Raw genomic sequence first — 24,137 nt, forward strand, 5'->3', positions numbered from 1 at the left:
TTTCTAAGTTGAGAGAGGTATATTTGCAATGCGCAGATACTGGCCTGTACCAGTGATTGTACTCACGGTGTGCTAGTCTTGTAGATGTGAACTGCTCTCCAGTTCAGTAAATTCAAGCCAGGATTTCCAAATCATCTGCATTGGTGCGACAGAGAGCAGAGATTGACCGTTTAAGTATATGTCTCTTGTAACCCAGGGTTCCATTCCTTCAGACTTCACTTGCATACTGCAAGTCTCTTCACAAAAAGTTGGCCCCAGCTTGATCCAAAAAAGTGGTAAAGTCCATCAGACTTACACGATATGAAAACATCTTTCTCTCTCTCTCTTTGTGCGTAAGAATGTCATACTTTTCTTAATCTTTACATTTTGTAAAAAAAAAAAAAAATCAACCAGCTCTTATGATTAATATGTTTAGGTAGAGTCACGCAGTTAAGACTTCATTGCATTACATGAATTTCTTACATGTTACCATCACCGTGCATCAGCAAAAGATGCAAGGTAAAAGCAAAAGCATGCTCCATAAATTATTAATGTCGAAATGTAAGGAATGAATACATTACCGCCGTTATTTCCACAAAACAGGAGAAATTGTTAATCTTTTAGGAAACACAATTTTAAATACTCGTGAAATGTACATGCTTTTGGGAATCCTTGTTTTCATACTAATATGCGTGTCAACATTTCTTGGCTGGAGCGCCTTTTGTGTGGAGTCTGCATGTCCTCCCCGCGGTCGAGTGGTGTTCAAAAGACATGCGTGAATGGGCGTGCCTTTGTTGAAGGTTGGGCGTTGAGCTGGTACCTTGGCACTGGAAAAAATCTATTGCCAATCATTAGCAGACTGGAGTTCTGCTGTGGCAACCCCTAACCGGGAAAAGCCGAAAGAATAACAACATGTGTGTCAGCATTTATTACTTTTAACTCGAGTAGAATCGCAGGTATTTTGTAAGAAACTCAGTAGGCAGTAGCTAGGTGTATTTGTAAAATATACCTCTCAACTGTCCATAATTTTGACTCATATTTTAGGTCTGCCCCTCTTAGAACTGGTAACTTTTGGAGAAAACATGCTGAGTTGCACTTAGTGAATAATGAAGTAATAGTTACAGACTTCTTTTAGTTCGGAAAACGTATATTAACTGCAATTTTCTTATTCTGTCAATGTCCCCAGTTAATAGTACTAATATTTTAAAAGCATCCCTTGTTATTTTCAGATTTGTCCATGACTGGTTAAGATAAGTGATGGCATTAAAGCTACCCACCTTCAGTTCTAGGACTGGCATTTGCACCAGCTCACAGAAAGGCAGGGGCTGTGTATCAGGTTACACTTCATAAAGAAATCTGCATAATATTATGGGGTCCAGAATTCTGAATGTAGAGTGCTTAGTTATGGTCCTCTCTCTTCCTGCGTGGACTCCATTTGCCCAATTAAGATTTATCTTTGCTGGTCCACCTTAAAGATAGTGGTAATGACCCTTCTAAAAGTATACAAAATTGAATCTATCTTATGCAGAGGCAATGTTATTTTTAATTTCATTTGGCATTCTACCCACAGCACAACAGTTTGGGTTACTAAATTGAGTGGGAGTTCATTCACTATAGAAAATGACTGCATCTTTTCGTCCCTGCAGACACACACACACACACACACACACACACACACACACACACACACACACACACACACACACTCTGATCTAATTTAGCAGCTAGGTAAGCTGGATCACTGCAACCAGTTTTCAGTCACTAGTTAAATTAGAAAGAAAAATAATGAATTTTACAATCTGAATGTGCAATAATATAGAAAGCCAATAATACAAAAATACAAGTAAAAGGCAAGACTTAACCCAACCATGTGCAAAGAAGTTAAAACACTGTAGGATCAAGACTAAATATATGCATAAAGGAATGCAGTCCTGCAGGTTTTGGAAGAGTTTAGTTCGCTATGTAAGAAACCCAGTGTAATTAAAATCATCTCACCACTACAGATACAGTTTAAATTGGTTGGTAAAAGAGTTAAGTGAAGGAAACTAGAAAACGGTACAATAGAAAGAGTTCCAAACATTAGGGCCCAAATGAGAGAATAATCTATTTATTACTGCATAAAGATGAATGCAGTGGAAAGGGCAGGGTCAGAGACAGCTGAAAAGAGTAGGAGGGGCATTGTCAGAACATTGGAATTTGAAGTTCTAACAAGCCTAGGGTTACCACCTGTCCCACTTTGCGAGGGACAGTCCCTCTTTGGGCAGTTGTTTCCTGCAAAAAAAAAATTGAAAAAAATGGCAAATGTCCTGAGATTTTAGGGCAAAAATATTTCCTATATTTCATGTAATAGATGCATAAAACAGTTATTCTGTATCTGAAACACCTAAAGGTCATAAGAAACACAATAAGCAACTAAAATGCTACAAGAATAAGCTTTTATTTAGGCAAAAAAGTGAAGTTCTGTCCTTTGTACTGGCTGTGGGTATGTTTTGCTCTGCAAAATCTGACGTTTGTACCAAAAAATGTCCCACTTTCGGCATTTGAAAAGGTGGCAACCCTAAACAAGCCTGAAGAAATGTTTAATGGAAATGTTACAAAGTAAAAACTTGCAGTGGTCCATGCAAAGCAGCTAGTACAGAAGCATGCTAACAAGAAGTCTTTGGTTATTTGGAAGTAAGCCTGCCTGCTTGAGGTTGAATGTCATTGCTGAAGTTTCCTATCTGTTTCAGCAACAAAGGGACACATAGCTATGCAGTGTTTTGGAGTCCGAGTATGTTTCTGGCAAAGCTGTGGCCAACAATGAGCAGGCAGTTGCATCGGTTAGGCTTACATGGTATAATATATTTGTGTGTGTGTAAAACTGTCATACACACCTCAGTAGAAGAAATCTAGACAAAGCCAAAATAATGGATGTACAAAGGTCTAAAAATTGTAACAAATTTTAAATACTGATCTTACAGACTCAAAGTTGCTAGAATAAAAGGTGCTGTGTTTCCTTGCATTTTCTGGGGATATGAATTCTGAAACTTAAATGTCTGTCATTATTTAGTGAATTCAATCCTCACTGATTTGCTAGAAACTGACAAATTTTAAGAGAAAGAGACCAAAAAGTACAGTTTTGTACCTACCATAAATGTAGATGTTCGAGGATTCCATTGCTGCAGTCCTGACTATTGGGTATAGTCCGCGTCCAGTCGGCCCGAATACCAGAGTATAAGGCTGACGTCGGTCAGGGCGCATTAGACTGACGTCAGTACGTCAGGGTACTAATGCGCATGACCGACGTCATATCCTCAGTCTTTTCTTGCCCCAGATGTCAGAAGACCCTAAAAAGACAAGCCCCAAAATACCTGCACCACAAGCATGTACAATATATACAACAATATATACAAAAATATAAGCATGTACACTCACCTACACAACCACCCCTAAACACAGAGGGGAAGGAGGGAGTAAATTGGACTGCAGCAATGGAATCCTCGAACATCTACATTTATGGTAGGTACAAAACTGTACTATGTTCTTCGTTTTCCATTGCTGCAGTCCTGACTATTGGGTAGAATCCCAAAGCAGAGGTAAGGGAGGCTGGCAAATCATAAAGCAGCTGGAGCTGACAACATGCCTTGCAAAACAGCAGTGGCAAAACCAGCCCTAGACTTAGAGTAGATAGGAAGGTGATAATGCTTAGAGAATGTATGCACTGAACTCCAAGTAGCTGCTTCCAAAATATCCTTAGTTGCCACCCCCCTTAGAAATGCTGTTGAAGTGGCAGTAGCCCTAGTGGAATGAGGCCTAATCCCAGCTGGAATCTCTTTGCCATGATGGGAATAACAAAATGCAATGCAAAAGCCAATCCACCTAGAAATAGTTTGTTTAGACACAGGCTTGCCCTGTGAACTCAAAGCAAAAGAAACAAACAACTGCTGAGACTGCCTAAAATCCTTAGTCCTGCTTAAATAATAACGCAATTGCCTGTGTACATCTAAAGTGTGCAAAATCTTTTCCCCTTTATTTTGAGGGTCTGCATAAAACGTAGGCAAATGAATAGTTTGGTTTAAAGCCACACTAGAAACCACCTTAGGCATAAAGGAAGGATTAGTGCGTAATGATACCCTATCCTTATGGAAAATCAAAAGGGCTCTACTGCCATAAGGGCCTGCAATTCAGACACCCTTCTTGCAGAAGTAATAGCCAACAGAAAAGCAGTCTTCCATGACAAATATTTCAATTCAGCAGTAGCTGCAGGCTCAAAAGGTTGTAGAGTAAGTTTTTCCAACACAAAATTGAGATCCCAAGCAGGAGTAGGAGCTCACGTGGGGTCTTATATTCTTTGCCCTCTAAGAAACTGCTTGAACAAAGGATGCGAAAACAAAGGTGGGTCACAATCATAGTGAGCTGAAATTGCTGCAGCATGAATCTTAATGGAAGAGAAGGACAAACCTTTGTCCAATAACTCAGTAAGATATTGAAGAGCCACACTCAAATTAGGCTCAGAAATCTCCAAATTCTTTGCTGTACTCCAAAATAAAAATCTCTTCCATTTTCTGCGTACACTCTCCTTGTACTAGGTCTTCTAGCTTCCATAATCACATTTAAAACTTGTTGAGGAAGTTGAGACCTATTGTGTTTCAACACAGAATATGCCAGGCTGTTAGATGAAGAGAGTGAAGCTTGACATTGAGCAGATGACCGTCCCTCTGAGATAACAGATGAGGAATCAGAGGTAAAGGCCATGGAGGCTTCTTTACTAGACTCCGTAGTAGTGGGTACCAGTGTTGCCGAGGCCAATCTGGAGCTATCAAAATCATCCTTGGCCTGTCTTGTCTGACCTTTAATAGTACCTTTGGAAGAAGAGGCAGAGGTGGAAAGGCATATACATGAAGGTTCTTCCAACTGAAAGACAGAGCATCCACTTTCCAAGCTGTGTGATGAAACCCCTTTGTGCAATACTTTGGCAGCTGGTGGTTTAGTGGAGAAGCGAACAGATCTATGTCTGGAGTTCCCCATGACACTGTCAATTTCTGAAATACATGAAGATCCAGTTTCCACTCGTGGGGATCCATGATTTGTCTGCTTAACACATCTGCTAAGGAGTTCTGTGCTCCTGGCAGAAACCTTGCCTGAAGAGTTAGTTGCAAGCTTAGCGCAGTCTCCCATAAAATCATTGCTTGCCTGCATAGAGGATAAGAATGTGTTCCCCTTGCTTGTTGATGTACCACATGACAGTTGTGTTGTCTGTTAGAATCAACACCTGCCCTGGAAGAAGTAACTCCTTGAAAGCCATTAATGCAAACTGGACTGCTAACATCTCCTTCATGTTGATATGTAGATGCTGTAGTCTGGCAGGCCACTTGTCTTGTATCCACTTTCCATTTAGATGAGCTCCCCAAGCAATGTCCGAGGCATCTGTCGTTAAGATCTGACTTGCCTCTGGCCGGGTCACAGAGAGTCCCTTGTTTAGGTGACATTCCTGAGCCCACCACAAGAATTCGTTTTGAAGGCAAGGTATTATTTGAATGACAGTGTCCAAATCCTGGCAGTGCTGTGTCCATACATTTTTTAGATACCATTGTAGCTTCCTCATATGCAGTTTGGCATTGGGAAGCACCAGAATACAAGATGCCATGAACCCTAATGCTTGAAGGACTGTCCTTGCAGTCAGCACGGACTGATGAGATAGTTGATGGAAGTAAAGTGACAGACTCTTTTGTTTGTCCGGGGTTAAAAGGCCATCTGGGCTGCTGTATTCAGTCTCACACCCAGAAAGCACATGTCTTGAGAGGGTACTAGACTGGACTTTATTTCGTACACAGAATACCCTAGGCATCTTAGCACTGCTATAACATATTCCAGATGCTGTAGAAGGTCTTCCTTTTCTTGAGCCAGAATCAGGCAGTCGTCCAAGTAAGGATAGATTTGAATTCCTTGAAGCCTGAAGTAAGCTATCACTGGAGCCAGAACCTTTGTGAATACTCTGGCAGTAGATAAGCCAAAGGGCAATGCAGAGAACTGATAATGAGAATTTCCAGCTCGAAACCGCAGATACTTCCTGCAACTTAGCCTTATAGGCACATGAAGGTAAGCTTCCTTGAGATCTAAAGTTACCATCCAGTGATCTTTGCCCAGCAGAGGTAAAAGCTGTTGTAACGTCAACATCTTGAACTTGGGAATGTCCAAAAACGTGTTGAGGAGATAAATCCAAAATTGGTCTCCACGTGTTCCCCTTCTTTGGTACTAGGAACAGGCGAGTAAAATCCTAGGCCTTTCTGATACAGGGACTGGCTGAATGGCCCCTATCTGGAGTAACTGAGAAACTTGCTTGTGAGCCTCTTCTCTTTGTGGAGGAGGAACGTCTGGCATGCCTTTGAAAGGGGGTATTGTATGGAAATAAAATCTGTAACCGTGGTGAATGATATCCAACACCCATTTGTCTTGAGTAATTAAATCCCAATTTTCTTTGAAGAGAGACAGTCTTCCTCCCAGAAGAGCTGCCAGATGGGAATCTACTGGCAGCTGAAAAGACAGGTCATTGGGTCTGTTTACGAAAGGACTGACCCCTGCCCTCACCAGAAGTCTGAGCAGGTGAACTCCCTGTTCTAGGCCTAAAAGAACCTTGAGCCCTGCCCCTACCACGTCTAGACCTACCCCTAGACTGGGAATCATAAGCAGGATATGTCCACCCCTTAGCAGGCCAATTTCTACTAAACTTTGGAGGCTGCACCTGCAAAAAATCTTTAACAGTTTGCATAGACTTAGCTTTGTCCTCCATTTTCTTTAAAACTGCTTCCACAGGCGATCCAAACAACACATCAGACTGTAAAGGAGCATCCAAAATCCTTGTCTTAACATGCTCAGCTAAATTCTGATCCTTCAACCAGGCATGCCTGCGAAGAACAGAACTGGTAGCAGCCACCCTCGAGGAGGCCTGTACAGCATCAAAACCACATTGCAAAGAATGTTTACCCACTTGTTCAGACACATGAACCAAATCCAGCAACTCTTTACACTCAATACCTTCCGCCAAAGCATCCACCTTAGATTTCAATTGTGAAAGGAGATAATTCTGATATTTTAGCATGTGAAACTGACAATTCAATGCTCTCATGGCTAGAGTGGAAGAAGTATACACTTTCTTTCCCCACCTATCCAAAGCCCTAGCCTCTTTATCAGTGGGAACAGGATTTTTAACCACAGAAGCCTTAACACCTTTAGGCCCTTGAGAAATAGTTTCTGGGTCCGCCCTAGGACTCTTAAACAAGTACTTATGAGCTTCGGGCACCCTATAATACCTATCAGGCTTAACAGGAGCAGGAGGCAAAGAGTCAGGGTTCAGGGAAGCCTCTGCAAAAACATCTTCCACCACATTCAACACAGGAGGAATAGCTAAAGGCCTATGCTGGGGTAAAAACAAGAATTCCCTAAGTCTTTTCCTGGAATCAGAGTAATCCTGGCCTTCCCATTTAAAGTGCTCCCTCATGGAATGCAGAGTCTCTGAAAATGAGAAATCCTCAGGAGGAGAAGCTGTAGGAGTGGAATCATCCACATCAGAATCAGAATAAGTAGGATACTCATGCAAGTCTTCCGCAGAAGACTCTGAAGCCTCTGAACACTGTTCAAAACTATCAAACTTCGGTTCCACCCTAGGCCTCTTATCAGGCGGGGGCATAGAACCTCTAATCATAGTAATCAAATCTTCTGCCATTTTAAGCATATGTTTCTTAGGTACAGAACCCGAAATGCTAGGAGAAGCCCCACTGAAGCTGAACTAGGCCTACCTCTCAAAGAAGTTTTGGCAACAGAAGGAGAGGCTCTAACTACCTTGGGAAGAGAGGAAGAACAGTCACCTGAGAAGCCCCTCAGCCTGGCCTACCTCCTGAGAGGGCACATCCTGTAATAGTAAAGTTTCTGCCTGGGACTCCATGGAAACTCCTGGCAAAACCTCTGGCTCCACTGAGCCTTCTAAAGAACCGACGTCCGGGACAGCCGGTTCATCAACCCTAGGCTTCGCTGTTTTGTCCTTGCGCTTCTTGGACGAAGCGGGCGTCGGAGCATCCGACGGCATTTTGTAATTGCAACGCTTCCCAAACACTAACCTGGCACAGTCTAACCTCCTCTTAATAGTGCGTTTGTTAAACCTAGCACAAGAGCGGCAACCAACAATGTCGTGCTCAGGCCCTAAACAAGGTATACACAAGGTATGGTAATCCCTATGAGGTATCTGTTTCCCACAAGAAATACAGTTATTCACTTTTTCTGACATCCGTAATACTGAGGCAAGAAAAAACCAAAATGTTCCCCAACGGGGTACTTAGCCAACTCTGTTTCGGTCTGAAACTCCGGTTTCGGAAATATTTCAGAACGCCAACCTGCACTCGCAAAACTGCTTCTGCATCGGACCATGCGGCAAAAAAGACTCAGGATATGACGTCGGTCATGCGCATTAGTACCCTGACGTACTGACGTCAGTCTAATGCGCCCTGACCGACGTCAGCCTTATACTCTGGTATTCGGGCCGACTGGACGCGGACTATACCCAATAGTCAGGACTGCAGCAATGGAAAACGAAGAACATCTATGAAGTACAAATCTGGATATTCTGTGAAAATGTGATCATTTGAAAGCTATGCTGTCACAATTCCCCAAATCTTACCATTTTGTAACAAAATCAACCAGCTCTCTGAATTAGTTTAGGTGGTGTCATATACTTAAGATAACATTGCATTAAAATGAATTTCAGATATGCTACTGTGCATTAGCAAAAGATGCAAAATAAAAGCAAAAGCATGTTCCATGAATTATTAACAATGAAATGTAAGGAATGAACACAATATCGCCGTATTTTCCACAAGACATATGGTTGCCCTTTTAGGGAACACAATCATTTTAAATACTCATGAAATGTACAAAACACTTTGGGAATCCTTGTTTTCATACTAATATGTAATTCGACTTTTAACTCAAGTAGAATCACAAGTATTCTGTAAGCAAACCAGAAATCACTAGCTAGGGGTGTCTGTAGACTGTATCTCTTATCTGTCCCTAACGTTCGGGGTCATCCCTGATTTTGACTAAAATTTTATGTTTTTACCTCTTAATCCCTATTAAAACTGGTGACTGTTGGAAAAAACTGACACATTTCACTTATTAAATAATGCCAGTAATGAGTTATAGACTTCTTTTACATCAGAAAATGTGTATTAACTGCCATTTTATAATACTGTCAATGTCTCAAGTTAATAGTGCTAATATTTTAAGAGCGCTCAGATTTGTCCCTGATTACTTGAGAGCTGTGATGGCATTAAGACTATCCAGCCTGACTTCTAGGACCAATATTTCCATCGGCTCAAAGAAAGGCAGGGATGTGTTGTATCAGGTTTCACTTCATAAGGTAATGTGCATAGTATTATCGGGGTCCAGAAGTCTGAATGAAGAGCACTTAGTTCATAGGTTATAGGTTAATGGGTGTGTACTAGGCTAAAGGCCCTGGAGCCTTTACAAGTCTAGCCCATAGAAGTGCCCTGGCCTTCGTGCCGCCTGACATCAGTAACAAACATTATGGCCCTCTTTTTATTCATGGACTCCATTTGACCAAACTGTTAAGATTCATCTTTGCTGGCCCACCTTAAAAATAGTGGTAATGACCCTTGTAAAAATATACAAGCTTCAAAGCCCAGCTTCTGGAGAGGTATTGTTAGTACTTTTCTGTTTTTTTTTTTTTTGTTTTTCATTTGGCATTCTAGCCATAGGAAAACTGTTTGGGTTACTAACTGCCTAACTATTACCTCATTTTGCTCTAAGCAGCTTAAATAATATTGCAACTAGTCACATTTTCTTATGCTAATTGTTTAAAACCTTGTTTGTAACAGCTCACATACTTGTCTGCTAATTGTTAATACCCTGTATAATTGAATTGACTGAGGAGCTTTTTTTTCTCTCCAGGTCTCTGCTTGTAAGATCCTATAGCTTAGACATGTTCAACCTGCATGCGGCTCTCAACCTCTAACTGCAACATCGATGTACACATGCCCCAAAACACTTTTTTTGTTTGTGTTTTTCGCTCCCGTGACCTGAAACGCTCATGTCGGTGTGCACATGCGCCAAAGCACCCTTCTAGTTTTGTTTTTGAGCCAAAAAAGGGTCAGTGTGTTTACGCCATTGTTTTGCGCCGAACATTCAGAGTGTGTGTGTGTGTGTGTGTGTGTGTGTGTGTGTCTGTGTGAAGAGGGAATCATGTATGGATTTGCCGCTGTTGCCTTTGAAAGTGACAGCAATTACCTGTGTTAATAGGTAAGTACGGAGTGAGTGAGTGCATGCATGAAAGCAGAATTGTGTGCATGAAAGTAGAAGAAGAGTGTGTGTATATGTGTGCATGACAGAGAGAGACGCATGCACAAAGAGGCTAACAATGATCAGTCTACCTGCTGAACACAAACAAGTTAGCTCATAAATATATCATACATTAAAAGTACACTTTCATTAAATTGTGGCTTTCCTGACAGGGAGAGTGTTGTATTGAACATGAACTCATACCTCTTAACTGTATGGATTTTCAAAGAATGTCTGAATTTTTGCCTTATCTTCTAATTTGTGTCTTTTGCTTAGGAAATAAAAGTAGTCATCCAAGGTGATGCAGTTCCAGGGAGTAAGAATGAGACAGCAGCCTAGGGTTAATGGGTCAGTAGTGGACTGACTATGTGGGTCTGTAGCATATAAAGTTGTATTGTTTTTTCAGACAAACAAAAAAGCACCTAGTACTGTTTTTTCATTGGTGGGGTCTAAGCAGTGATAGATTGGACAACCGTAAGCATAGCTTTGGCGGATCATCAATACTGGCAAATCAAGTGGGCACAATGTCATTTTTAAATGTTGGGGATTTTAGTGTGTATGTGTGTGCTTATGTGTTGGGAGTGCTGCAACAGTAGATGATTATTAAAGACAGAGACTTACGGACTGTGGAGAATATGTTTCTTTGTTTCAAAACCTAATACTTGGGTACGCATGCCAGAAGTAGATTTTTTAAGACATAGCTTCTTGCCATTTACAGTGGATGCATATTTACATTTAATGGACAATGTATTAGTGTGGGCCTGTGGGGTTCTGAAGGATGCCAAGTCTACCACTGCCAATGTCTTGTAAAGTGATCTGGAAATGGATATTGGGATATTACTAAACAAATATAGTAAGTGGGCTTAGAAATATAGTTTAATTAAACAAAGTGTACTTTCAATTTACAGGCCATAATTTAATTTATTTCAGGTAGTCCAGATACTGGTAGATTGTATACCATTATATTTAATTAGGGAGAGCTGTCATTCTGGGGAAACAAGCAGCCCTAGTTTTAGTGAAAGCTCTGTGGTTGCTTGCAGGTAAGAAGTTACAGGATGTTGATGCAATCTTTTTTATTTATTATTTTTAATGCATTTGTCATTTCAAAGCATGGTTTTCTTTGATGCAAAAGAAGGCAGGACTGAATGATCCATATAATGTTTAACTGACAATAATGGGATAGAAAGATTATACGTGATGTATAATGTTTGCAGCTACAGTTGTTTTAATGGTGTCTGTGATGCATAACTATTTTTGAGCCTGTATCCCACTTTTATTTTTCGCTTTGTCCAGATTTCTTACTCTAAGGTTGAGAGGTATGGTTCCATACTAAATCAGAAGTTGTATTTACCTTGGAAGACTTTTCGGCATAATTATGAAAAACAGCCTTTTTAATATCTCTGCTTATTTCCAATATAAACTGCCATGTGACCTTGCATATAACCTTATTAAGCTACTTTACTTCATTTGGAATTGACAGGTATGATTCATCTGTTCAGACATAAGCATAGAGTGCTAATGTGACTGATTTCTTGCAGCAGTCTGTGGTTTACATAATCACAATAACTTTTCTGTTTCTGGGTTTATAATCAATTTAACAGTTTTAAAGATGTTTTCCAAAAATAAATAAATATATAATAAATAAATAATCCTCTCAACACTTTGAGCTATTGACAAAGTCTGGGAATTTGTTTTTTTCAAAAGCAAAGGTCAGCATTACAGCTCAGTAAGCTGTCAGTCTGTGAGTAACTTCTGCACAAATTAAAATGTCTGAATGTCAAATGGCTTTAGATTGGAGGGAAGTTTATTTTTATTTATTTTACATTTGTTTACCGGGAAAGTCCAACTGGACACAGGTCCATTTTTAGTGGAGGCCCGGGGAGAAAAGCTCCAAAAATAACACAAAACAATATAATACAATACATGAGAGAGAGAGACAGCAAATTACGGATGTAGTACTCATACAATATGTCAGAGATTACATCTCGCAACAGTGAGAATCATTGAGGTACAGAATAAACTTAAAAACATTTTTTTTACAGTTATAATTACAGCAAGGCAAATGTTTGTTTGTTTGTTTATCGCGGTGGTGGTGCTGCGGTAGCGTTGTTGCCTCACAGTAAGACGGTGTCCAGTTCGATTCTCAGCTAGAGTGTCTTCTGCATGGAGACATGCGTGAATGGGCGTACCTTCGTTGAAGGTTGTGCATCAGAGCTGGTAATTCGGCATGTAAAAATCAACTACCAATCATTAGCGGACCGGAGTTCTGCTGTGGTGACCCCTAACCGAGAAAAGCCGAAAGACATAAACAAGCAAGGCAAATATCAATTAGTTAAGTTTTTAGGAGAAAGCTGTTTGTACATAGCTGAAGCTCTGAAACAATCTTTTGGTATGGATTATCCTGGGGATTGACACAAGTTATATGTTTACACCAGTATGTAGCATTATAGTTTATGGTTTTCTTATTGATTTACTTTTTGCCGAGCAGTTGTTTGTTGATTTATTGATGGTGGGAAATTACATGGATGAATCCATCTCTATTATGAATTTTTTTTTCAGATATTTTGACTTCCAGACAGTTTCATTCAGTGAGTGGGTGTCATGTTATTACTGAGGTTGTCTATTTTACAAGTAGGGGCTTGTGTGTGTGTGTGTGTGTGTGTGTGTGTGTGTGTGTGTGTGTGTGTGTGTGTGTGTGTGTGTGTGTGTGTGTAAGAGAGAGAGAGATTTAATATGTATACTGAATACAATTTTGCAAATGGAATTCTTAGTTAAACATGCCCCTCTTCTTGGGCAACTAGACTTGAGTAACCAATATTAGATCTTAGCCATCCAGCTGGGAAAGGTTAGTATGTGGATTTTCCATCTGGTTTGATGAAGGCTATGCTACTTACCCAAGGACTACATTAATGGCTATCCATCCAGCAATCGTGCTGCTGAACTACATTGTTTGATAATGAGAGAAGCTTTTTACAGAAGTTGAAGGTTTTTGTGTCAAGAACCTGTCCATAAAAAGTGGCTTGTTTATGTTGCAGTGAAGACTGTGGTCTTTGTAGTGAGCGTTTTAAGTATAACCAGTATTTCTGAGGTAGAGGAAGTCTCTTAAGGCAGGATCTTTCTTAGCCTGGAAAGCAAGCCAATGATGAAATTTATAGGGACCAGTGAGAGACAGAGGAAAGCAAGAAGCTTTTTAGTCTGTTTGGATAACTAAGTGAACTTAGTCCTTTGAGCTTTTGTTGTCAGAAATGGTTGTAGTCTTTCTTTTGGCAGGGTGTTTTGCTGAGGCACATGCCAAAAGGGGCATTGCACTCAATAATGGCTCTTGTAAAGGAAGAATACAGGGATGTTATGACCTCCTTGTCCCTGGATGAGATACCCTTACTAATGAAGTTGGCCAAGTAAAAAGCTTTCCTTACAACGGAGACAACGTGGTGGTCAAAAGTCAGGTTTCTATCAACCTGGGTGCCCAAGTACCATACGACTTATTGTGTGCTTGCAACATTGTTATTAATGTGATAATTTGTGGGGACATCACTCTCCTCAAAGGGGATGATGATGCATTTTTTGGCATTTAGCTTGAGCCCATATTTCTGGCACCAGTTATTTGTTTGGGTTAGACCCTCTTGTAGCATATTCAGAATTGCTTTATTAAGTCAGTAATGTGAATTCTTTACTTTATTGCAAATTTGTTGGGTTATTTTTGTGGATTACAGTATTGTAGGACTGCTGATGTTGACATTTTACGTAGTTGGACTGCTGGAATGGTTTTCTCAGTGAGAAATGCTAGTGCTGTAGTGAATATCTGTTTATTTGTAAAAAAAAAAACATGTATTATATATATATATATATATATATATATATATATATATATATATATATATATACAGATATATTAACTAAGATGTTAGAGTTAACTGTTAGATTAGAGAATTAGAATGAGAATTAGAATTTTAAGGCAAATATTAGGCATTTATTACATTTATTCATTGTTCAAATGCACCTATAGTACAGCCAGGAGGTCGACTGTGGTCTTCCGGAGCAACGAAAGTTAACTATATGATATATTTTATATGTGGCCCCAAGACCATTTCTGTTCACTCAATGCAGCCCCAGCAAGCCAAAAGGTTGGACACCCCAAATTTAGGTAATTCTGGTTACCATTGCTGGTACCTTTCTCCCTTCTTTTCTAGCTATATAAAATAAGATAAGAATTTTTCTCCCTTTTCCCTCTTTGTGTGTGTGTGTGTGTGTGTGTGTGTGTGTGTGTGTGTGTGTGTGTGTGTGTGTGTGTGTGTGTGTGTGTCTTTGAGTGCTGTCAGCACTAGGCTTCCTTAATCTAGCCTGGCTGCTAAATCTTCCAAGGGCACCTCTGGTTTCAAGAGGTTTCAAAAATGTGAGAGAAAGATGTCCAATTCAGATGGGCATGTCTGCTGTGTATACTGTTTAGGCACTGTCCACCTTCAGGAGGATTGCAACATTTGTCATGGTTTCTCTGCTAGGACCTTGACTGAGCAGAGAAACAAATTAATATTGAAAGGTCTGTTAAAGGGAGAGTTTGAGGAGGCCATATCTGGTCCAAGAACTGAAGCCAGCTTGTCATCTTCTTCTTCCTCATCTTCTAAACCAAAGAAATGATCTCATTTGGTTCCGAGACGTTCCTTGGAACCACCTACCAAATTGACTAAGCAGCCTACGGTGTCAACAGCTTCCACAGCACCAATAGGCAAGAGTGATTCAGCACCAAGCATTGCTATGGAACAGACACCTGCAGCTTTGGTACCAGTGGTTTTATTGGTACCAAAGCAGACTACTTTTATTGCCTTACTGAGAACTACATATTCCCATTTGGTTGATCCATTTTCAGACAGATCACCCAGCCCATTCATGGAACCAAGACCACCTAGGTCTCTTGGAATTGGACATCATGAGACTGGTTGACCAGCTCCTGATGGCGAGGTGATTATCTCCATCTTTGGTTCCCAGCCACCTCTCCTCTGGAACTGGTCCTTCTTCGACACCGTAACACATTCCTCCTCCAACTCCAGCCAAGACTTTGGAGCCCCTAGCACCAACCTGCCTGGCTCCGACTGCCTCATTTCCAGTTAGAGTCTCTTCTCCAGAACTGAGAATTGCCTTGAGTTCTTCCAGTTTGTCAGAACTGGAGACCTCCTGGGGTCGAAGCTTTGTCGCTGGTTCTGAGGGGCAGGGTTTGACTTTGATTCTTTCAGAGCCTTCCATGCCCCTGTGTTCATGGGCTCAACCCAGGCTTCTGCTTCGGAGGTGGCTTCCTCGGTGCAACCGTGGTTTTGAAGGAGTTTATTTCGATTCCAGGCTCCCATCCCTCTATGGGGGGGGGGCAGCCTTTTGGATCGTGGAGAGGGCCTTGTCCATTGTGGACTTGCAGTTCTTGCCATTCCCATCTGACCAAACAACATCTGTATCCCCTCGAGCTGAACTTCCACCTGCCTCATCCCTGGGACAGGGGGCACAAAAGCCACAGGAGTGATCCACCTTGGTGGTTTCCTCTTCAGATACTTCCCCGGAACATCCTACCGAGGAAGTACCTTCAAAGAAAAAGTGCAAGAGGAAGCACTTGGACTCCCCAGAGGAGTCCTTCACTGAGGATACCGATTTTGATGAAAGGGGAGGTTCCCCCAGGTCACCCCTTGATGATGTTTCCTTCGGGTACATCCTGGAAATCCAGAAACAGAGAGGTAGCTGGACTTCCCTCCAGCCTTCCTTGGAGGAATTGGTATACCTGGAGGCTTTTCATGCCTAGCCCTATACCTCTTTGATCTCTCCACCCACTGATGAGCTTATTAAACTGATCGCTCAGTGGGCCTGGAAAATTCCTGACTCCATCGATCCAATACCCAAAAGGCCTGACCAGATCCTATCTGCCCCTAAGGATGAGCAGCATTGGGCTAAATGTATCCCTGTAGATGCCATGGTGATAGCGGCAGCCACAAAAAAGTAACTTGCAGAGGAAAGTCTTACTATCCATCTTCCTAACAAGGAGTCTAGGACTATGGATAGGTTTGGGAAGTATGTTTATGCTTCATCAACCTTTGCTCTCAGATCTTTGAACTACATGGTGCACTTTACAAGGATGAAGAGAGATCTGATTAAAGAGCTGTCAGATACTCTTACAGGAGCAGTAGCTGAAGGGGTGTGAGACAAGCTTACCTCTCAGCTCACCACCCTTGAATCTATTTCTAACTTGCCCATGAGGCTAATTGCCCATGCAGCCGAAGGGATGACAAGAGCAGTGGGTTCAGGCGTAGCCATCAGGAGACATGCTTGGATATGCCTGTGTGACTTTGCTGAGCCATTTAAATCTTTGTTCATCAATGTTCTGTTTGATGGATCATCCCTATTTGGACCCAAGTTAAGACACACTGGCCAGATATCAGAAAAAATGGGAAGACTCTTTCTGCCATAGGCGTAAGCTTCTCCACTCCTCAATGGCCGTACTCTAGGAACCAGAGAAGTGGGAGGCTATGGTTCAAAAAGGCCCAGGGGCCTTTTCATGACTCGTGCAGCAAGAACTTCTCCCGAGGCAGAGGGGGAAATAACAATGGAAGATGCCATTCTAGAGGCAGAGGTGGCCCGCAGAACTAGGGATACAGACATTCCTTCTCTGGTAACTCCTACCAGTGCTCCTGAAGGGAGGCCCAATTGCCTTCCTCTGGAGGCAGTTGGGGGATGATTATCCCTGCACCAATCAGCCTGGCTACAAATGACATCGGACAAATGGATGCAGGGCATCATTTCCAGAGGTTACATCATTCCGCATTCGACGAATCCAAAAACACAAAAAAGACTCCCAGATGTTCCATCCAGTCACAGGGAAGCAGCAGTAATAGAAATTCAAAAAATGCTCAAAAGAGAGTCATCCAAGAAGTCCCATCAGACCAGAGAGGAACCGGGTTTTACTCAAGATTCCTTTTAGTGCCCATAAAGACAGGGGTCTGGAGACCAGTTTTGGATTTCATCCAGTTCAACAAGTCAGTTCAGCAAACCAAGTTCTGGATGGTCTCGGTACAGTCAATACTTCCTTTCTTGGAAAAAGACTATTAGATGTGTTCTATAGATCTTCAGGATGCGTATTACCATACAAAAATAGACAAATGGTCCAGAAGATTCATGTGCTTCCGGCTGGGAGGCATTTCATTTCAGCTCAGAGCACTACCCTTTGGTCTCCCCACAGCCCCCAGGGTGTTTACCAAATGCATGGCAGTAGTAGCAGCTCATCTCAGACTGTGGGATTTTGAGTTTTTCCTTATCTCGATGACTGGCTCCTTACTGCTACCACTGGTCATCAACTCGTATGGCCAAGAGATTATACTCTACATCTTTGCATTAGGTATTACTATAAATTACGAAAAAGTCAAATCTGCAGCCTACACAACAAATGGAATTTATCAGAGCTCTGTTAAACACATTTACGGGAATTGCTTCACTCCCAGTTGAAAGGTTCCAAAAGATCAGATCACAAGTAAACCATATCATTCAGAACAGAAGTGTTCCAGCCAGACTCATCTTACAGGCACTAGGCTCAATGGCAGCCTCTATTACTCTAGTTCCCTTTGCCAGATATCACATGTGGATTCTCCAATGACTTATGGCCTCCCAATGGTTGTTATTGAATCAGCCGATGTCGCATCACATCTTGATCTCCAATTGCTGCAGACAAAACCTGTCTTGGTAGCTTCATTCTAATGAGATCCTTTTGGGCTGTCCTTTCCTCCTTCCACAGCCCCAAGCCATAGTGACCATGATGCTTCCTAGATAGGGTAGAGAGGGGCATTATTTGGGAAGGACAGTCCAAGGCACTTGGTCCAGTTTGCACATCAGTGTTCTAGAGATGAGGGTAGTGCTCTTAGCATCACAAGCATTTCAAGATGCCCTTTCCCTGGGAACATTGGCAATTCAGACAGACAACATGTTGGTAGTCTGGTACATCAACAAACAAGGGGGAACCAAATCTTATCTAGTTTGTTGAGAAGCCCTCAGAGTTTAACAATGGGTGATTTCTTCCAACCACTTTCTTAAAGCAACACATATTCTGGGGAGCTTCAACATGATAGCGGACAAGTTGAGCAAAGCTATTATGATGTACCACGAGTGGTCTCTCAATCCTGTGGTGACAGAAAAGATTTTCCTCCACTGGGGCCAACCTTGCTGTGATCTGTTTGTATCCCCCCAACAAGTGCAGCAGTTACTTTGCCCTGATGCCCCCTCTGGGGAGTCACCCAGAGACACTCTCCACCACAATTGGCCCCCCCAGTCTCCTTTCTCCCAACTCCTCTGATATCTCAGTTTCTAAAGAAAGCCAAAAGGTTGAAGAACACAATAGTCCTCATTGCCCAGTTCAGGCCTTGACAAGTTTGTTTTCCCTTAATTTGGCCTCACTTACTTCTGAAACCTTGGATTCTGGACCTAGCTCCAGAACTATTATCTCATCCAGAAGGAATGTTTCATCCGAATCTCCAACATATCAAGCTCACTGTGTGGCTTCTCCAATTCCCATGATTGCCAGGCATTGTTCTCTTACCTCACTGGTCCGACAAATCATTTTGGCCCATCACAAACCTTCAGCTAGAAAGCTGTGCCATAGTAAATGGAAAAAATTTGCTGGATGGGATCTTAACAGTAATATTGACCCTTCCTGTGGATGAAGTCTTGGATTTTCTGGACATACTTTATCAATCTGATTCTTCAGCCTCTACCATTCCAGTTCATCTGGCTGCCATATCTAACTTCCATATTGGTTTGGATGGTTCTTCACTTATGTCACATAAACTTTGCATGGCCTTTTTGAAAGGAACCCTAATGTTAAGGCCTCTGTTTAAAGAACCCACTGCTCCCTGGGATTTACCCTTGGTCCTACAATCTCTCACTTTATCCCCCTTTGAACCTTCAGCTACTTGTGACTTAAAATTTCTGACATGGAAAACTTTGTTTTATTATCTATTACTTCGGCAAGAAGAGTACTGGAAATTTAAGCTTTGTCCTGCGAGCCCCCTATTTAATATTTCACAAGGAAAGGGTTTCCCTCTGGACTAATCCTTCCTTTTTACCACACACACACACACACACACACACGCACGCACACACACACACACACACACACACACACACACACACACACACACACACACACGCACACACACACACGCACACACACACACATCAAAGGACATGAAAAAAGTGTTTTTTTTGCAAGTGGGCAGTCTCCATTTTCTGCTAATTAAATATACTAACTTCGAGACTGCACAACAGTGGGGAAGAAGGAAAAACTCCTTAACCCGCTGTTAGCAATCTCATCCTAACAGTCATCAGTTCACCCTGTACCAAAATCCCACTCTCTCTCTCTCTTTCTCCCACATGCGCACGTACACACGCATTTAAGTGCATGCTTATACTCAAACACACATTGACACAAACATGTAGATGATGCATTTTTTACCTTATTATACATAAATCGACCAATTACGTTTGATATGTTGCAGAAAAAAGTGAATATTGACCATTTGAATTTTGACCACATGAACAACACCCCTTTGTAATGACGTGATTTACTTGTATCACGTTTGGTGGTTGAGAAAGGCAGCAACAGTAAGCAGATTTTGTTTATTGTGTGAGGAAATAAAATACTTCATGGCTGACAAAGGAAAAAATGCCAAGCTTTTAGTAGATGGACTGTGGTTAACTGACTTGGCTTTTTTTGTAGACATCACCAAATTGTTGGCCGATTTACATATGAAACTACAAGGGAAGGATCAGTTGGTTAACAGACTGTATGAATGTGTCTTTACATTTATTCAGAAGCTAGAACTGCTACAGATGCATTTGTTCAACCAGGAGGTGTCATTTCTCAACCCTAAACACAAGACCTGCTAATACAGTCAACTACACAAAATACAGTTCCCTACTCTCCATGCTCATTGAAGAATGTCAGCGTAGGTTTCAGAACTTCTGTAAACACCATATAAAAATCTTTGGAGACTCATTTGCAGTTGATCCCCTGCATTACTACCATTTCCTTACAGTTACGACTTGTTGAGCTTCAGAATATATAACATGACCCTATCCGTATGAAAAATCAAATATGGGGGCTTAGAAAATAACACTTGAAGTTCTGAAGTTCTTCTAGCAGATGTAATTGCTACTAAAAAGACAGATCTGATGTTGTCCACTTTATTATGCATGATGACTGGGTCTTGAGATCCGTCCTCAGATCTGACTTCGCCATTTCTTCCAGACCTACAATCTGAGCCTCATACTCCTCCCTCTCCCATAATGTCTCACTCCTCTTCAGCCCCTCAGATCTCGTTTGCCTCTTTCCAGCACAGACACAATTCTGAGCCTCCATTTCAGCTAAGTGGTTTTCATTTATTTCTGTTCTATTTCTAGCTCTTTCCTTACTTCTAAGAGTTTTAGGTGTTTTCTGTCTCTGTTAGTTGGTACCTCCCCTCCCTTCTTAGGTAGCTTAGGATTTTCCTGCCTTCTGCCATCTTCTTATTTGCTGCTTTCACTTCTTCCTTGTTATTATATATCAAAAAACAAAAAATTGGTCAGTAATGGCAGTTGCCAGAAAATGTATTACGAGAAAATGGAAATCACCTTTCGTTCCAATCTTTGAAGACTTCTTGACTTTGTTGGATAAAGTAGCATCAATGGAAATACAAGCTAAAGAATTAAGAATTTTTCCCAAAAAATGGTCTAACAATCCTTGGAAGAAGGTTATATCCTTTATTAAGACAATTAATTCAGATCTACCCTCAATCAACTAACTACTTGGAATTTTGACTGTTGAATCTTATATGTCCTTCTTTATATATGTATGTAATTTGCTACTTTCTAATTTATTGTTTGAGGCCTCTGTAAATTTTGTATATAGTTTTACCATATTTTGTTTTTCAATCGTAAATGTAAATTCAAAATGTTTTCATATTCTCTTTATTGAAAAATAATAAAAAATCTTTGAACAAAAAAAAATCCCCCCGTATCTATAGGTTGTTTTTGTTAAATTCTTAGCATAGAGTTGGTGTGTGTGTGTGTTTTTTTGTTCAGCATGTCGGACAAACCCTCTGGTTTTAAAAGGTGTGCCTCATGTGGGCATAAGATTTCCCAATTGGATGCCCACAAGAGGTGTGTGTATATTGTCTTGGGCCGGGACACTTGGAGGTTCCATGTGATACCTGCTTGGCCTTCATTCCCAGAGTCCTTGCTGATGGTCGAAACAAGTTGATTTTAAGACACCTTTTCCCATCCTCTGGAGCTCAGACACCTAGCCCTAAGAAACATGTCCCCTCAGCTACCCCAGAGACCATGGCTTCTGCTCCTGAGAAGCACAGAAAAAGTACAGTTTTGTACCTACCATAAATGTAGATGTCCGAACAGGATAGCATCTGCAGTCCTAACAAATGGGTTGTCCTGTCTCTGCTGGTCGGGTATAAAGGCATCATCAGTGTTTCTTGCCCCAGATGCCAGTTGCCCTCTTGGAAAACTAAATTTTGGGTAAATGCCAATGTTTCCAAAAAGGTAGGCAAACACAAAAATAAGCATGTATGTACATATATACAAACAAAGCTAGCTATTAGGAGGGTAAATACCCTAGGAATACCACAGAGGGGAAGGAGGACTGCAGATGCTATCCTGTTCGGACATCTACATTTATGGTAGGTACAAAACTGTACTATGTCCTTCAAGGATGCATCTGCAGTCCTAACAAATGGGTAGAATACCATAGCCAAACTAGGGAGGAGGAAGAAGAATTACAGCAGTGGCAATATAATGCTTGGCAAATGTATGCAAGGAGGTCCAAGTAGAAAGCTGTGGTAGTGGCTGTAGCCCTTGTAGAGTGAGGTCTTATGTTCTGTGGAATTGGCTTTCCATGGTAGTAGTAACAGAATCTTATGCAATTTCCTATCCAATTGGAGATTGTCTGTTTAGAAATTGCTTTTCCTTCCCTTCCTGTTGCATAGGCTACTAGAAGCTGGTCAGTTTTTCTATTGCCCTTGGTTCTGTCCAGGTAACTGTCTATGTACATCCAAGGTATGCAGCAGTCTTTCCCCCCTGTTCTGTGGATTGGGAAAGAAGGTAGGTAGGTGGATTGCCTGGTTTAGAGACACTCTGGATACCACCTTAGGCATAAATGTAGGATTAGTTCTCATGGATACTCTATCTTGATGGAAGATTAGGAAGGGTTGTACTGCCATTAAGGCCTGTAGTTCAAACCCTTCTTGCTGAAGTAATTGCCAGTAGGAAAGCAGTTTTCCAGGATAGGTGTTGGAGATCTGCTGTTGCTGCTGGTTCGAATGGAGGGAGTGTCAATTTTCTAGCACAAAGTTCAAGTCCCATGCTGGTAATGGTGATTTCCTAGGAGGTTTTACATTCTTGATTCCTCTGAGGAACTGCCTGAGTAGAGGATGTGAGAAGACAGGGGCTGTATTCTGCAGAAATAGCTGATGCATGTATCTTGATGGAGGAATAGGACAGGCCTGTATGGAGAAGCTCTGCCAAATACTCCAGGATGTTGGCAATATCTATCTTTGACACATCTTTTCCTCTTTCAGTGCTCCAAATGACAAACCTTTTCCATTTCCCTGCATAGTTCCTTCTTGTAGAAGGTCCCTCCAGGATAATGTCTTTAACCCTTTGGGATAAATCTGGGTTAGTTGCTGTTATGTAATGTTCCAGGCAGTTAGTTGCAGAGTTTTTAGATTTGGATGCATGATGCTGTAGTCGTTCTGAGTTAACATCAAAGGCATCAGGAGACATGCTCCTCAGCAATGGATACCAGTGTTGTCTTGGCCAATTTGGAGCTATCAGAATTATCCTCCTCTTTGATTTTCAGTAGTACCTTGTGCATCAAAGGAAGAGGTGGAAATGCATATGCTGTCAGGCCTTTCCAACTGAAGGATAGAGAGTCCACCTTCCATGCAAGTGGGTGGTATGTCCTTGTGCAGAATTTCTTGAACTGGTGATTGAGTGGGGATGCGAATAGGTCTATTTGTGGCATTCCCCATTTCTGTGTGATGGCCTTGAAGATGTCCGGGTGTAGCATCCATTCGTGAGCATCCGAGGTAGTTCTGCTTAACATGTCTGCTAGGATGTTTTCTGAATATTGCCTGTAACTGAATGTTGTAGCTCAGAGCCATATTCCATAGGTCGAATGAGTGCCTCCCTGTTTGTTGATGTACCACATGACTGTGGTGTTGTCTGTCCTTATCATCAAATGGCCTTCTTTGAGGAATGGTCTGAAATTCTGGATTGCTAGTTTTACTGCCAGCATTTCTTTTGATTTATGTGCAGGTGCAGTTGATCTGGGGTCCATAATCCTTGTATGCATTTGTCCAGCATGTGGGCCCCCCAACCTAGGTCTGAGGCGTCCGTTGTGATGGTTTGGCTTGCTTGAAAGTTGTGGAAGAGCAAGCCTGGGTTTGACTGGCATGCTTGAGCCCACCATAGGAACTCTTGTTTCAGGCATGGGATTAGTGGTATTTCGGTTTCTAAGCTGTGCCTGTGTTGAGACCATAAATTCTTTAGGTACCACTGTAGTTTTCTCATATGCAGCCTGGCATGGGGGACCAGGATTATGCATGATGCCATGAAGCCCAAGGCCTGCAGTACTTTCCTTGCTGTTAGTTTGTTCTGCTTTGTTAATGCCAAGAGGAGTTGTTCTTGTTTTTCTGCAGTTAGGAATGCCATCTGTTTTACTGTGTCCAATTCTGCACCCAAGAATGTTTTGTTTGGGATGGTATTAGTCTTGACTTTTTTAAATTGACTGTGTATCCCAGGGCTTGTAGTAAGCAAATGACTCT

The sequence above is a fragment of the Protopterus annectens genome, chromosome 9.part0 (genome assembly GCF_019279795.1).
Source record: "Protopterus annectens isolate FY-2018-M chromosome 9.part0, PAN1.0, whole genome shotgun sequence".
Lineage (NCBI taxonomy): Eukaryota > Metazoa > Chordata > Ceratodontiformes > Protopteridae > Protopterus > Protopterus annectens.